The 12,786-nt window shown below is 42.1% G+C and overlaps 1 pseudogene; it reads left to right on the top strand.

Annotated features, from left to right (window-relative positions):
• The first annotated feature begins 7,405 nt into the window (after positions 1-7,405).
• On the top strand, positions 7,406-9,834 carry LOC100973945 (palmitoyltransferase ZDHHC6-like; annotated as a pseudogene).
• Positions 9,835-12,786: the final 2,952 nt, after the last annotated feature.

Raw genomic sequence — 12,786 nt, 5'->3', positions numbered from 1 at the left:
CCAGACCCTATTCTTGGACAGCATCAGTGAAAGGGGCTTGGGAAAGCTCTTGGGCGTAGCAGCAGAGGCATGTCATATATGGAAACCTTCCATGAGGGTGACCTCACCACTGGAACCCGTTCAACATAAACCTTGCTGCAAGAACTAGCAGAGCTCTTTGGACAAAACGTGGTGAGTGGAGAGCTGAGAAAGAACTGACCTAAAGAAGAGAGAAGTGCTGGTCTTACAGCATGAAGAAATCCTGGGTACCCATCTGGGCTTAGCAGGTCTCCTTTATGATCTATTCCTAGAGAAGGATTACTTTTCCCAACTTCAGCCTTCTTCAAAAAAGAACTCCCACCATGGCCCAGGGTTATTTCTGTCTTTTTTTCTGGACTTGCGTTAGAATGTAGGATGTTTCTTGTGTTGGACAAATCATAATGGGTTATTGGTGGGTGACAGAAGTGAAAACATTACCTAGACTAAAGGAAGTAACACTATTCTTAGATATCCCTCCATAATTCCCTATGGTTAGCTTCCCTATCCCCAGCAGCCTCCTCTCTTCACCCCATTTTGCCTTCAAAAAAGTGAATGGCATCATATCAAAGCACAATTCCATCAAAATATTTCCATGCCACCTGCAGCACCAGGCCCTGTGCCACATTGAACAGTTCTTAACACCCTGCTCACCACACTTAGACACCTGTGTCTAGAACTTTTCTCACACAGCCTAGTATACACCTTTCCCATGTTGTAGGAGGGCTTAAATTTTATTTTATTTTATTTTTAGTAGAGACGGGGGTCTCACTTTGTTGTCCAGGCTGGCCTTAAGCTCCTGGCCTCAAGCAATTCTCCCACCCCAGCCTTCCAAAGCGCTGGGATTACAGGTGTGAGCCACTGTGCCTGGCCAAGAGTTTAAAATTGTTTTTAATTGAACCATAGTAAATGCAGGATAAGTTTACACAAATATTTTGGTTCTCAGCCACAGTGTTGTTCTGTAAGCACAGGGCCTGTGATTACGGCCTTTGAGACTTCAGCTGGCCTATGAGGAAACCACATAATGAAAATAGAACCCTGTTAGTTAAAATTCTTTTAATTGCGGCCGGGCGCGGTGGCTCTTGCTTGTAATCCCAGCACTTTGGGAGGCTGAGGTGGGTGGATCACCAGAGATCAGGAGTTCAAGACCAGCCTGTCCAACATAGTGAAACCCCGTCTCTACCAAAAATACCAAAAAAAATTAGCCAGGCATGGTGGTGGGTGCCTGCAATCCCAGCTACTCAGGAGGCTGAGACAGGAGAATCACTTGAACCCGGGAGGCAGAGGTTGCAGTGAGCCGAGATCGCATCACCACACTCCAGCCTGGGCAACAGAGTGAGACTCCATCTCAAAAAAAAAAAAATTATTTTTGTTGCACTGACAGAAAACTCAATTAAAACTGGTGTTCAGGTACAGCTGGATCCAGTGTCCATTGTCATCAAGGCTAATTTTTTATTCATCTCTAGGCTCTTCTATGCTTAATGTTTGTTCATTTAATTGGGTTTTTCAATGAGGTAGCTTTGACAGCTAGAAGGTTATAGCCTATTGCCTCAGTAAACTCAGCAAGAAAAAAACTTTTTTTTTGAAACAGGGTCTCGCTGTGTCACCCAGGCTGGAGTGCAGTGGCATGATCTCAGCTCACCGCAACTTCTGCCTCCTGGGTTCAAGTGATTCTTCTGCCTCAGCCTCCTGAGCAGCTGGGATTACAGGCGCACACCACCATGCCTGGCTAATTTTTGTATCTTTTTTTTGTATAGATGGGGTTTCACCATGTTGGCCAAGCTGGTCTCGAACTTCTGACCTCAAGGGATCCACCCACCTAGACCTCCCAAAATGCTGGGATTACAGACGTGAGCCACCTCATCTGGCCAAGAAAAAGAACTTTTTAGTTCAACAGTTTCAACACAATATTTGGAATTGAGATATTGGGTCATGGCTTTGGTCATGACTTCATCCTTGAACCAATCACTCTGACCAGGAGGATGGAATATTAGCCAGGCCTGGATCATGTACCCATAACCCATCTACGCCACATGCACTGAGAGTGGGGCAGCATTCATTTCCAAATAAGAATGGTGGTGGCAGAAGGGGAAGTAGATGCTGGGCAGGCAAAGGCAACAGATGTCCACCATGCATGCCTAGAAGAAAAAACTAGAGCCTACCATCTCTACTGTGGGCAGTATGACCCAAAGTGAGTGAGCTAATATAAATGGGAACACCAAGTGCTGTTAGCTTTAGATAATAGCAGCTGGACGATGGGGTAGTGACCTTCTCACTCCCAAAAAGGTGGGTCGCACATCCAGGCTGTGGGTCATTCATTTAATTTGCATATATTGAGTACCTGCTGTGTGCAGAGCACTGTTGAAAGTACACAAGAAGTAGATGTTATGCTCTCTGTCCTCAAGGAGCAGATAATGAAGTAAGATAAAGGAGCCCTACTCTCGCAGTGCAAGAGCAATTCATGATCAATGAGTGTACACAGAATCATGAGCACCAACTTTATCCCGAAGTGTTGAGGGAACCCAAGTGAGGGAGAAATGAATGTTCTCATTTTAATTTCTGTATCTTCCACTTTTATTCAACAAATACTTACTGTATGCCTACTAAATTCAAGTCCCACAGGACTCTAGAAACCTCGTAGAAAGGATTTCAGACAGATTCCTAGGATGTGTAAAATATTAGAAAGAGAAAATAAATTGAAAGTGGGGGAAGGATCTAGAAATCAAGTATGCAACAAAGTGAATTCAGCAATAAAGCAAAACACGTAAACTGTGATTACTTACATTCCTACCACGGATGGGCCGTAGGATGTATGATGTAATAAATAATTTGCATAACAAACCCAACATCAGGTAGAGGGGTTCTGTTTTCCCATAGAAATGATGGAATCTCACTAAAGCACAAGATATGCTAAATGTAATTCTACTGAAACTGTGGTGAGTGTGGGGAAGGCAACATAGTCCAGCTGAGACACCGGGTTGTCTGCTAACTGGATAGCCTAGGGGTGGATTTCATCATATCTGGGAGCTCAGGTGGACTGCATGCATTTTAAACAACTCTGGGTTGTTTTCTGCACTGACATTTTAATAAATATTTAGTGACAGTGAGCTCAGAATCGTATCTTTGGCAAGTGCCTGGGGTGCAGCTGCCATTCTTTATTGATGGCTGAGTAAGATATGAGGCGCTCAACTTTTAACTCATTTTTGTTTTGTTTTAACACAGCTCACCAAGATGGAGCAACAGAGCCCATGGCCCACTTACTACATGGATTCCCACTTTACAGTGGAGAAGGAGCTTGCAGTAACCACAAAAGTTTCTGTATAAGCAAATTTAGGGAATTGAATTTCAGTGTGGTTGTCTCCTTACTTATGAACTTGGGAATACTTACTTAGGTAACAACTAACATCAGAGGTTTTTGATCTGTAGGCTTTCTTTCTGTCCATAATTAGCTAATAGCTTCTGCTGTACAAACACAAACCATTCCCTGTCCAAGAAAATTAAACTATATCATCAGAATAAGAAAGAATATTCCTTTTTCTTTTGTGTGAGTGTGGTTTTTGTTTTTCTGGGTTTTTTTAGCGGGGAGGGTTGTTTGTTTTTGAGGGAGGACTTGCTCTGTCACCCAGGCCGGAGTGCAGTGGCCCTATTATAGCTCACTGTAGCCTCAACCTCTTGGGCTCAAGTGATCCTCCCGCCTCAGCCTCCCAAGTAGCTGGGACTAGAGATGTGCACCACCATGCCTGGCTCATCTTTTAAGTTTTTTGTAGAGACAGGGTCTTGCTATGTTACCCAAGCTGGTCTCAAACTCCTGGCCTCAAGCAATCCTCCCGACTTGGCCTCCCCAAAGTGCTTGGATTATAGGCATGAACCATTATGCCCAGCCTCCTTTTTTTTTCCTAATAGCAAGGGAGGCTATGCAACCAGCTCATCCAAAGACGGCATCAGATTTTTTTTTTTTTTTTTTTTTTAATGAGTGGAAAAGTACATGGTGTCAGAGCCCAGCCTGGATCAGCCCTCAGGAAAGTTGTTCCCACAGCTCTGACCCATGAAGCAGAAGAGCAGTGCCCGATCAATTCAGCCAGGGCCCACAGCTGAGGATAGGTCAATAAAAGTTGCAAATGATTTGATATTATTCTTGCTACCATAAAGCAAAAATGATGGCAGTAGCAGCCTATCGTGGAATTATTATTTAAAGCTCATCTGTTCCTTATGTCAAATGCTGATCTGAGAATCCCAATTTATACAATTTGTTAAAAAGCTGGCATGGAATTTGGGTAGAATGGCCAATAAATAAATAGACTTTTCATTTGAGTTAGAGGAGATACAGGATGTCCTTATTGAAGGCAAGTTAAACTGGACTCTGTGTCTAGCCAAACAAAGCCATGTCCATAGAGTAAGAAAATAAAAATGAACACAATAAATAAATAAAGCAATCAATAAAACTGAGGATTGGAGCTCACGATTCAGAAGCATTGACAACTCCAGAGGCAGAAAGTTCTATGTGTGTGCTTTAGATTAGGGTCAAGTTTTAAAATTGCCTGGGCAGTGAAGGACCATAACTGAGTTCTAGTCAGAGACTTGCCTCATATTTATAAAACTTGGGGCAGTTGACCCCATTTTGTAAGAGCTGGAGGAAGTGAACTTCCTAGGTGTTACTCAGCATTGGGCCCCACACAAACCCACTTTCCAGAATAACTCAGAAAACTTACAGAGTCCGCCCTTGTTGCCAGAGATCTATCAGCCAGATTCAATTCTTACCACAATGTATTTAAGACAGTGAAAGGCCGGGCCCAGTGGCTCACGTCTATAATCCCAACACTTTGGGAGGCTGAGGTGGGTGGATCACGAGGTCAGGAGATCGAGACCAGCCTGGCCAACATGGTGAAACCCCGTCTCTACTAAAAATACAAAAATTAACCGGGCATGGTGGTGCGTGCCTGTAATCCCAGCTGCTCAGGAGGCTGAGGCAGGAGAATCACTTGAACCCGGGAGGTGGAGGTTGCAGTGAGCCAAGATCACACCACTGCACTCCAGTCTGGCGACAGAGGGAGACTCCATCTCAAAAAAAAATAAAGACCGTGAAAAATGTAGGATAAACTGTAACTTTGATGAAGTCCTGAGTGGCCTCTTCCTATCTTGGTTCTTCACAGCTTCTTCATTTGACTTGTTAAAGGTCATTTTTGGTTACCCAAAAATCCTTCTTAAACCAAATGTATGGAAAGGAGGACCCAGATTTGCAGTAACATTTTGAAACTAAAACTGATTCTTAGTTATTTGCGTTATGTTGTTACGTGAGAACTTCACCTTCAGAACACTGCAAGTGATGATTTTAATAGTTCTCAGCTAACACCAAGTTGCAAGTAGAGCTTTCTCCCTCAGTACTAGGGGAGGCATAATGCCAAGCTTACGAGGGCAGGTGCAGGGGCGAGACTGACCGGGGATATTCCTGGCTTCCTCACTTACTGGTTGCGTGACTTCAAAAAGTAAACTGACCTCCCTGGTCTCACAGTCTTCAACGTTTCAAAATGTAAATAATACCAGGATTAGGCCAGGCATGGTGGCTCACGCCTGTAATCCCAGCACTTTGGGAGGCCGAGGCGGGCAGATCACTTGAGGTCAGGAGTTCCAGACCAGCCTGACTAATATGGTGAAAGCCTGTCTCTACTGAAAACATACATAAATTAGCTGGGCATGGCTGCTGGCACCTGTAATCCCAGCTACCCGGGAGGATGAGACAGGAGAATCACTTGAGCCTGGGAGGCAGAGGTTGCAGTGAGTCGAGATTGCACCACCGCACTCCATCCTGGGTGACAGAGTGAGACTGTCTCAAAAAAAAAAAAAAAAAAGATTAAATAAGATAATGCATACACATGGCTCAGTACAATTTGCAGCATACAGACATGACTCCATACATGGCAACTATGGATAATATAACAATAATAGTAATAAGGCCTAAGTCCAGTAGTTGCCACCGCGCCCAGCCCCTACTTTCATTTAAAAGACACCCTTGGCCAGGCATGGTGGCTCACAGCTGTAATCCTAGCACTTTAGGAGGTTGTGGCAGGAGGATCACTTGAGTCCAGGACTTTGAGACCAGCCTGGGCAATGTGGTGAGACCCAGTCTCTACAAAAAATACAAAAAGCAGCCAGGCATGGTGGTTTGCACCTATAGTGCCAACTACTCGGGAGGCTGAGGTGGGAGGAGCGCTTGAGCCAAGGAGGTCGAGGCTGCAGTGAGCCATGATTGGGCCACTGTCCTCCAACCTGGGTGACAGAGCAAGACTCTTGTCTCCAAAATAAAAAAATAAAAGCTACCCCTCTGGGTAGGCAGGCCTGAGTGTTGGGTAGAGCTTGACTTTTAAAAGAACCATCCTGCGGGGAGGCTTCTAGCCCCCTTTTTCCCCATCACCACCATCCCCAGCTTCTCCTGTCTCCCAAGATGAGGATAGGGAGGCTGGGAAACACACACCCAAGTGCTTGCCAGGAAGTGTGGGAGTGGGAGCGAGAGACTGCCTGATAATAAGAGAAGTGGGGTTACTGGAGCCCAGATCTTGGGGTACCTCCCAAGCCACTCAAGGCTCAGAACACATGGAAAGCAGAGATCGGTGTTCAGACAAACTGAACATTCAGAGATACTGAATATTTGATTCCAGACCACCACAGTAAAGCAAGTTGCACACATTTTTTTGTTTCCTAGTGCATATAAAAATTATGTTTACACTACACTGTACTCTATTAACTGTGCGATAGCACTATATCTAAAAAGATGTACATACCTTAATTTTAAAATACTTAATTGCTGAGTCTCAGCAAGCACGCTGGCAGGAGACACATGGGTCCTGCATTCCAGCCTCTGGAGACCAAGATTTGCTTTCTGCTTACTCTGAACTGAGGTGCTCATGATGGAGTCAGCCAAAGAGGAGAAAATCTGTTCTGGTGTGCCCTGGCTCTCTCTACTCCCCAAGTATGCCATGGCTGAGGAGTGGGCACCAGGGAGCAGACTGAGGTTGAGTTTCAAACCAAGAAACTTGATTCTCCTAGTTAAGATAAACAGCTTTGAGTGCTTGATGGTGAAAATGGCACAATCCATGTTAACGTGTCACAACTTGAAGGCATGACAATTAAAGAACACACTGGGACTTGTGGCACATGGAAATGTGTGCACAGAAAAGACAACTCTGTAATTCTTTAAAAGTAGGAAGACATTCTTCCTTGCCAAAATGCATACATTCGGCTCAGTTATCAAGTTTGAAAATCTCCAAGAATTAAAGAGAGGGTCCCATCACAGCCCTTGGTGTTACAGCAGTGTGTTCTGCAGTGGCCATGATTGACTCTGTATTGTGATATCAGCCCTTACATACAACTGGAGGAAGTGTGAATTTCATCACACATTCACGACTATTATGGTTACCAAAATCATGCTTCGTTCACACTGTTCCTTCTTTTAGCACCTCTGGCTTGTATCCATGCTGCTTTCATTTTTATTTTCACTATGTACACACAGCTTTGTAATCGGTTCTTCTTTGGAGGAAACACAGTAAACACTGATACAAGTGCAGCCTGGAGAGATCCTCTTTCAGTTGTTCCGCCTGGATTCACCGCATTTGCTGCCTTCTTGTTTACGTTGGGATTCATTTTAGGAACAACCATAACTATTGGGAAGTTTTTCGTTTGTTTGTTTTTACTTTACAAGTTCTGGGATACATGTGCAGATCGTGCAGCTTTGTTACATAGGTATATATGTGCCATAGTGTTTTGCTGCATCTATCAACTTGTTGTCTAGGTTTAAGCCCCACATGCATTAGGTATTTGTCCTAGTGCTCTCCCTCCCCTTGTCCCCCACCCCCCAATAGGCCTTGGTGTGTGATGTTCCCCTCCCTGTGTCCATGTGTTCTCATTGTTCAACTCACACTTACGAGTGAGAACATGCAGTGTTTAGTTTTCTGTTCCTGTGTTAGTTTGCTGAGGATGATGGTTTCCAGCTTCATCCATGTCCCTGCAAAGGACGTGAACTCATCCTTTTTTATGGCTGCATAATATTCCGTAGTGGATATGTGCCACATTTTCTTGACCCAGTCTATCACGGATAGGCATTTGAGTTGGTTCCGTGTCTTTGCTATTGTGAATATTGCTGCAAGAAACATACGTGTGCATGTGTCTTTATAGTAGAATGATTTATAATCCTTTGGGTATATAGCCAGTAATGGGATTGCTGGGTCAAATGGTATTTCTGGTTCTAGATCCTTGAGGAATCGCCACACTGACTTCCAAAATGGTTGAACTAATTTACATTCCCACCAACAGTGTAAAAGCGTTCCTATTTCTCCACATCCTTGCCAGCATCTGTTGTTTCCTCACTTTATAACGATCACCATTCTAACTGGCGTGAGATGGTATCTCATTGTGGTTTTGATTTGCATTTCTCTAATGACCAGGAAGTTGTTTTTTATCCAGATGAAAATCATCCTCAGAAACAAAACTTTTAGTCAGTCATGGATTGAAGAGAAAGCTAAAGATTGAATTCAGTATTATCAACTAGAGGTCTTTGTTTTTCTTTATGATATGGGAAGTAAATGGAGGAATTTAAACAGGTATTTGTGTGGTCAGGGGTCCCTGAAAGAGATGACCTGGAGTGGCCAATGAGAGAAAGCTATCACCAGTACAGCTTAACACTAGAACAGTTGAAATAAAAAGCAGATAAGAGGCCGGGCGCAGTGGCTCATGCCTGTAATCCCAGCAATTTGGGAGGCCAAGGTGGGTGGATCATTTGAGTCCGGAATTTGAAACCAGCCTGGCCAACATGGTGAAACCTCGTCTCTACTAAAAATACAAAATTTAGGTCGGCATGGTGGCAGGCACCTGTAATCCCAGCTACTCAAGAGGCTGAAGCAGGAGAATCACTTGAACCCAGGAGGTGGAGGTTGCAGTGAGCCGAGATTGTGCCACTGCACTTCAGCCTGGGTGACAGAGTGAGACTCCATTTCAACAACAACAACAATAACAACAAAAGGAAGGAAGGAAGAGAGAAAGAAAAGAAAGAAAGAGAGAGAAGAAAGAAAGAGAAGAAAATTTGGGGGAATAGAAAACTGTTCACTCAACACTCCATTACACAGATAAGATTTCATCCTGTTGTTCAAATTCTCTATACTGTTCCTGATTTTTTTGGCTCCTTCTTCTGTCCATTACTGAGAAAGTTGTGCTAAAATCTCCTGATATGATTGCAAATTTATCTATTTCTCTTTTGTGTTTAGTCCATTTTTGAGCTCTATTTATTTACATACACACACATATACATATATACACACACACATTTGGCATGTATATATAAGTTTTGTTATTAGATGCATACAAATATGGAATTGTTATATCCTCTGATGAACTGACCCTTTTATGTTATAAAATGTCTCTGTTTATCTTTAGGACTGCTTCTTGCCTTAAAATCTACTTTGAGATTGATGCAACTTTCTTTTGATTAGTGCTTCTTACTTTCAATATTACCATATCCTTGCATTTAAGGAGTATCTCTTATAAGCAGCATATTGTCAGTTTATCATTAAATAACCAGCCCAACAATCTTTTTGCTTTGTTTTTAAATTTTATTTTAAGTTCAAGGGTACATGTGCAGGTTCATTATATATGTAAACTTGTATCACGAGAGTTTGTTGTACAGATTATTTCGTCACCCAGGTATTAAGCCTAGTACCCAGCAGTTATTTTTCCTGATCCTCCCTCCTCCCACCCTCCACCCTCAGGTGTGCCCCAGTGCCTGTTTTTCCCCTCATTGTGTCCATCTATTTTAGCTTTAGCTCCCACTTATAAGTGAGGGTGTGTATTATTTGATGTTCTGTTCCTGTGTTAGTTTGCTAAGGATAATGGCCTCCAGCTCCATCCATGTTTCTGCAAAAGACATGATCTCATTCTTTTTTATGGCTGCATAGTTTTTAATGGTGTATATGTATGTACCACATTTTCTCTATCCAGTCTATCATAGATGGGCATGTAGGTTGATTCTATGCCTTTGCTATTGTGAATAGTGCTGCAATGAACATACGCATACATGTGTCTTTATGATAAAGCAATTTATATTCCTTTGGGTATATACCCAGTAATAGGATTGCTGGGTGGAATGGTATTTCTGTTTTTAGGTCTTTGAGGAATTACCACACTGTTTTCCATAATGGGTGAACTAATTTACATTCCCACCAACAGTGTATAAGCATTCCTTTATCTCTACAACCTCGCCAGCACCTGTTATTTTTTTACTTTTTAATAATAGCCATTCTGACTGGTGTGAGATGGTATCTCATTGTGATTTTGATTTGCATTTTTCTAATAATCAGTGTGGTTGAGTTTATTTTCATATGCTTGTTGGCTGCATGTATGTCTTCTTTTGAAAAGTGTCTGTTCACGTCCTTTGCCCACTTTTTAATGGGGTTGTTTGTTTTTTCTTGTAAATTTGTTTAAGTTCCTTATAAATGCTGGCTATTAGACCTTTGTCAGATGCGTACTTTGCAAAAATTTCCCCCCATTCTGTACATTGTTTGTTCACTGTTGATAGTTTCTTTTGCTGTGCAGAAGCTCTTTAGTTTGTAATCCCAGCACTTTGGGAGGCCGAGGCAGGTGGATCACTTGAGGTCAGGAGTTCGAGACCAGACTGACCAACATGATGAAACTCCGTCTCTACTAAAAATACAAAAATTAGCTGGGTATGGTGGTGGGTGCCTGTAATATCAGCTACTAGGGAAGCTGAGGAGGGAGAATCACTTAAACACCAGAGGCAGAGGTTGCAGTGAGCTGAGATCGCACCATTGCACTCCAGCCTGGGCAATAAGAGTGCAACTCTGTCTCAAAAAAAAAAAAAAAAAGAAAAACGAAAAAGAATCTCTTTATTTTAGTTAGATCCCATTTGTCAATTTTTGTTTTTGTTGCAATTGTCTTTGGCATCTTCATCATGAAATCTTTGCCTGTTTCTCTGTCCAGAAAGGTATTGCCTAGGTTGTCTTCCAGGGTTTTGTAGTTTTGGATTTTACATTTAAGTCTTTAATCATTCTTGAGTTGATTTTTGTATATGGTGTAAGGAAAGGGGCAAGTTTCAATCTTCTGTATATGGCTAGCACCAGATACAGAAGTTATGGCTAGGTCATAGTACCCAGATATTTGGTAAAACATTATCCCAGCACCATTTATTGAATAGGGAGTCCTTTCTCCATTTCCCCATCACTTGTTTTTGTCGCTTTTGTTGAAATCAGATGATTGTAGGTGTGTGGACTTATTTCTGGGCTCTCTATTCTGTTCCATTGATCTATGTGTCTGTTTTTGTTTATATATATATATATATTTGTTTGTGTATATATACATATATATATAGAGAGAGAGAGAGAGAGAGAGGATTCTAAGGAATTTGTTCATATGGTTGTGGAGGCTTGGCAGATCTAAAATCTGCAGAGTAGGCTGGGAAAGAATTGGGGTCTGCAGTTTGAGTTTAAAGGCAATCTGCTGGCAGAATTCTTTTTGCTTCCAGAAAAGTCAGTCTTTTTCTATTATGGCTTTCAAATGATTGGATGAGGCCCACTCACATCATGAAGGGTAACCTGCTTTACTCAAAGTCTACTGATTTAAATATAGATCTCATCTGAAAAATAACTTCACAGAAACATCTAGATTAATGTTTCACTAAATACCTGGATAGTGTGGCCTAGCCAAATTGACGCATAGAATTAACTATCACAGATCCCAACAGAAAGCCTGGAGTGTTTAACAGTGTTTTTCCTCCACAGTGGGCTCTGAACTCCAGTATTTTTCCCCCAACCCCATCAGTCTGCTAAAACTCTAATTAGCTTCTCAGTCTCTTAGTTACTGCTTCTTGCTTAACTTGATCTATGGCCTTGTACTGCTTAACATGGAAAGATGTCTCAAGAGGAAAGTGACATAGAATATCAGATTCATCCAAATGAGTTTTCTTTCTCTCTAGAAACCTCACCTCTAGAAACGTGAACTGAATGCTTCTCTGATGCCTTCAAACAGGTGATTTTAAAATATTTTATCTTAGAGGATCACTGAGAGGCTGAAAAAAATTATTAAATCCAACTCTTTTCATTAATAATTGTTAATAAACTTATAATGGATTAATACTTTCTTAATATGAAAAATAATGTGAGCTGGGTGTGGTGACTCATGCCTGTAATCCTAGCACTTTGGGAGGCTGAGGCAGAAGGATTGCTTGAGCCCAGAAGTTTGAGACCAGCCTGGGCAACATCGGGAGACCCCATCGCTCCAAAAAAATTTTTTTTAAATTAGTCGGGCATGGTGGTGTGCACATGTAGTCCCTGCTACTTGGGAGGCTGAGGTGGGAGGATCCCTGGAGCCTGGGAGGTAAAGGTTGCAGTGAGCCATGATTGTGCCACTGCACTTCAGCCTGGGTGACAGAGCCAGACCCTGTCTGAAAAAATAAATAAATGAATAAATATAGTTTTTCTTGGAGAATAAATAAGTAATAATAATGAAGAAATGTTTGAAAGAGAGTGAAGATGCAATATTGCTGATATTAAAAGCTATATTTACAATGATGAGATAATGTTGCTGCAATAAACAGAAATAAAGGAAAAGGGCATAGAAAAAGGGAATATTTCAAATCATGGAGATATTGTTGACTACTTAATACATAAATGGTATTGACTAGTTAATAAATGACGTTGGGAAGTAGCCCTTGGGGAACGGAGGAGACAGAGGAATTTGATCATTATCTTACAGTTTAGACTAAATTTTAGCTGG

This window comes from Pan paniscus, chromosome 12 (genome assembly GCF_029289425.2).
Source record: "Pan paniscus chromosome 12, NHGRI_mPanPan1-v2.0_pri, whole genome shotgun sequence".
NCBI classification, from domain to species: domain Eukaryota; kingdom Metazoa; phylum Chordata; class Mammalia; order Primates; family Hominidae; genus Pan; species Pan paniscus.
This window is presented reverse-complemented; position numbering and strand designations above follow the sequence as displayed.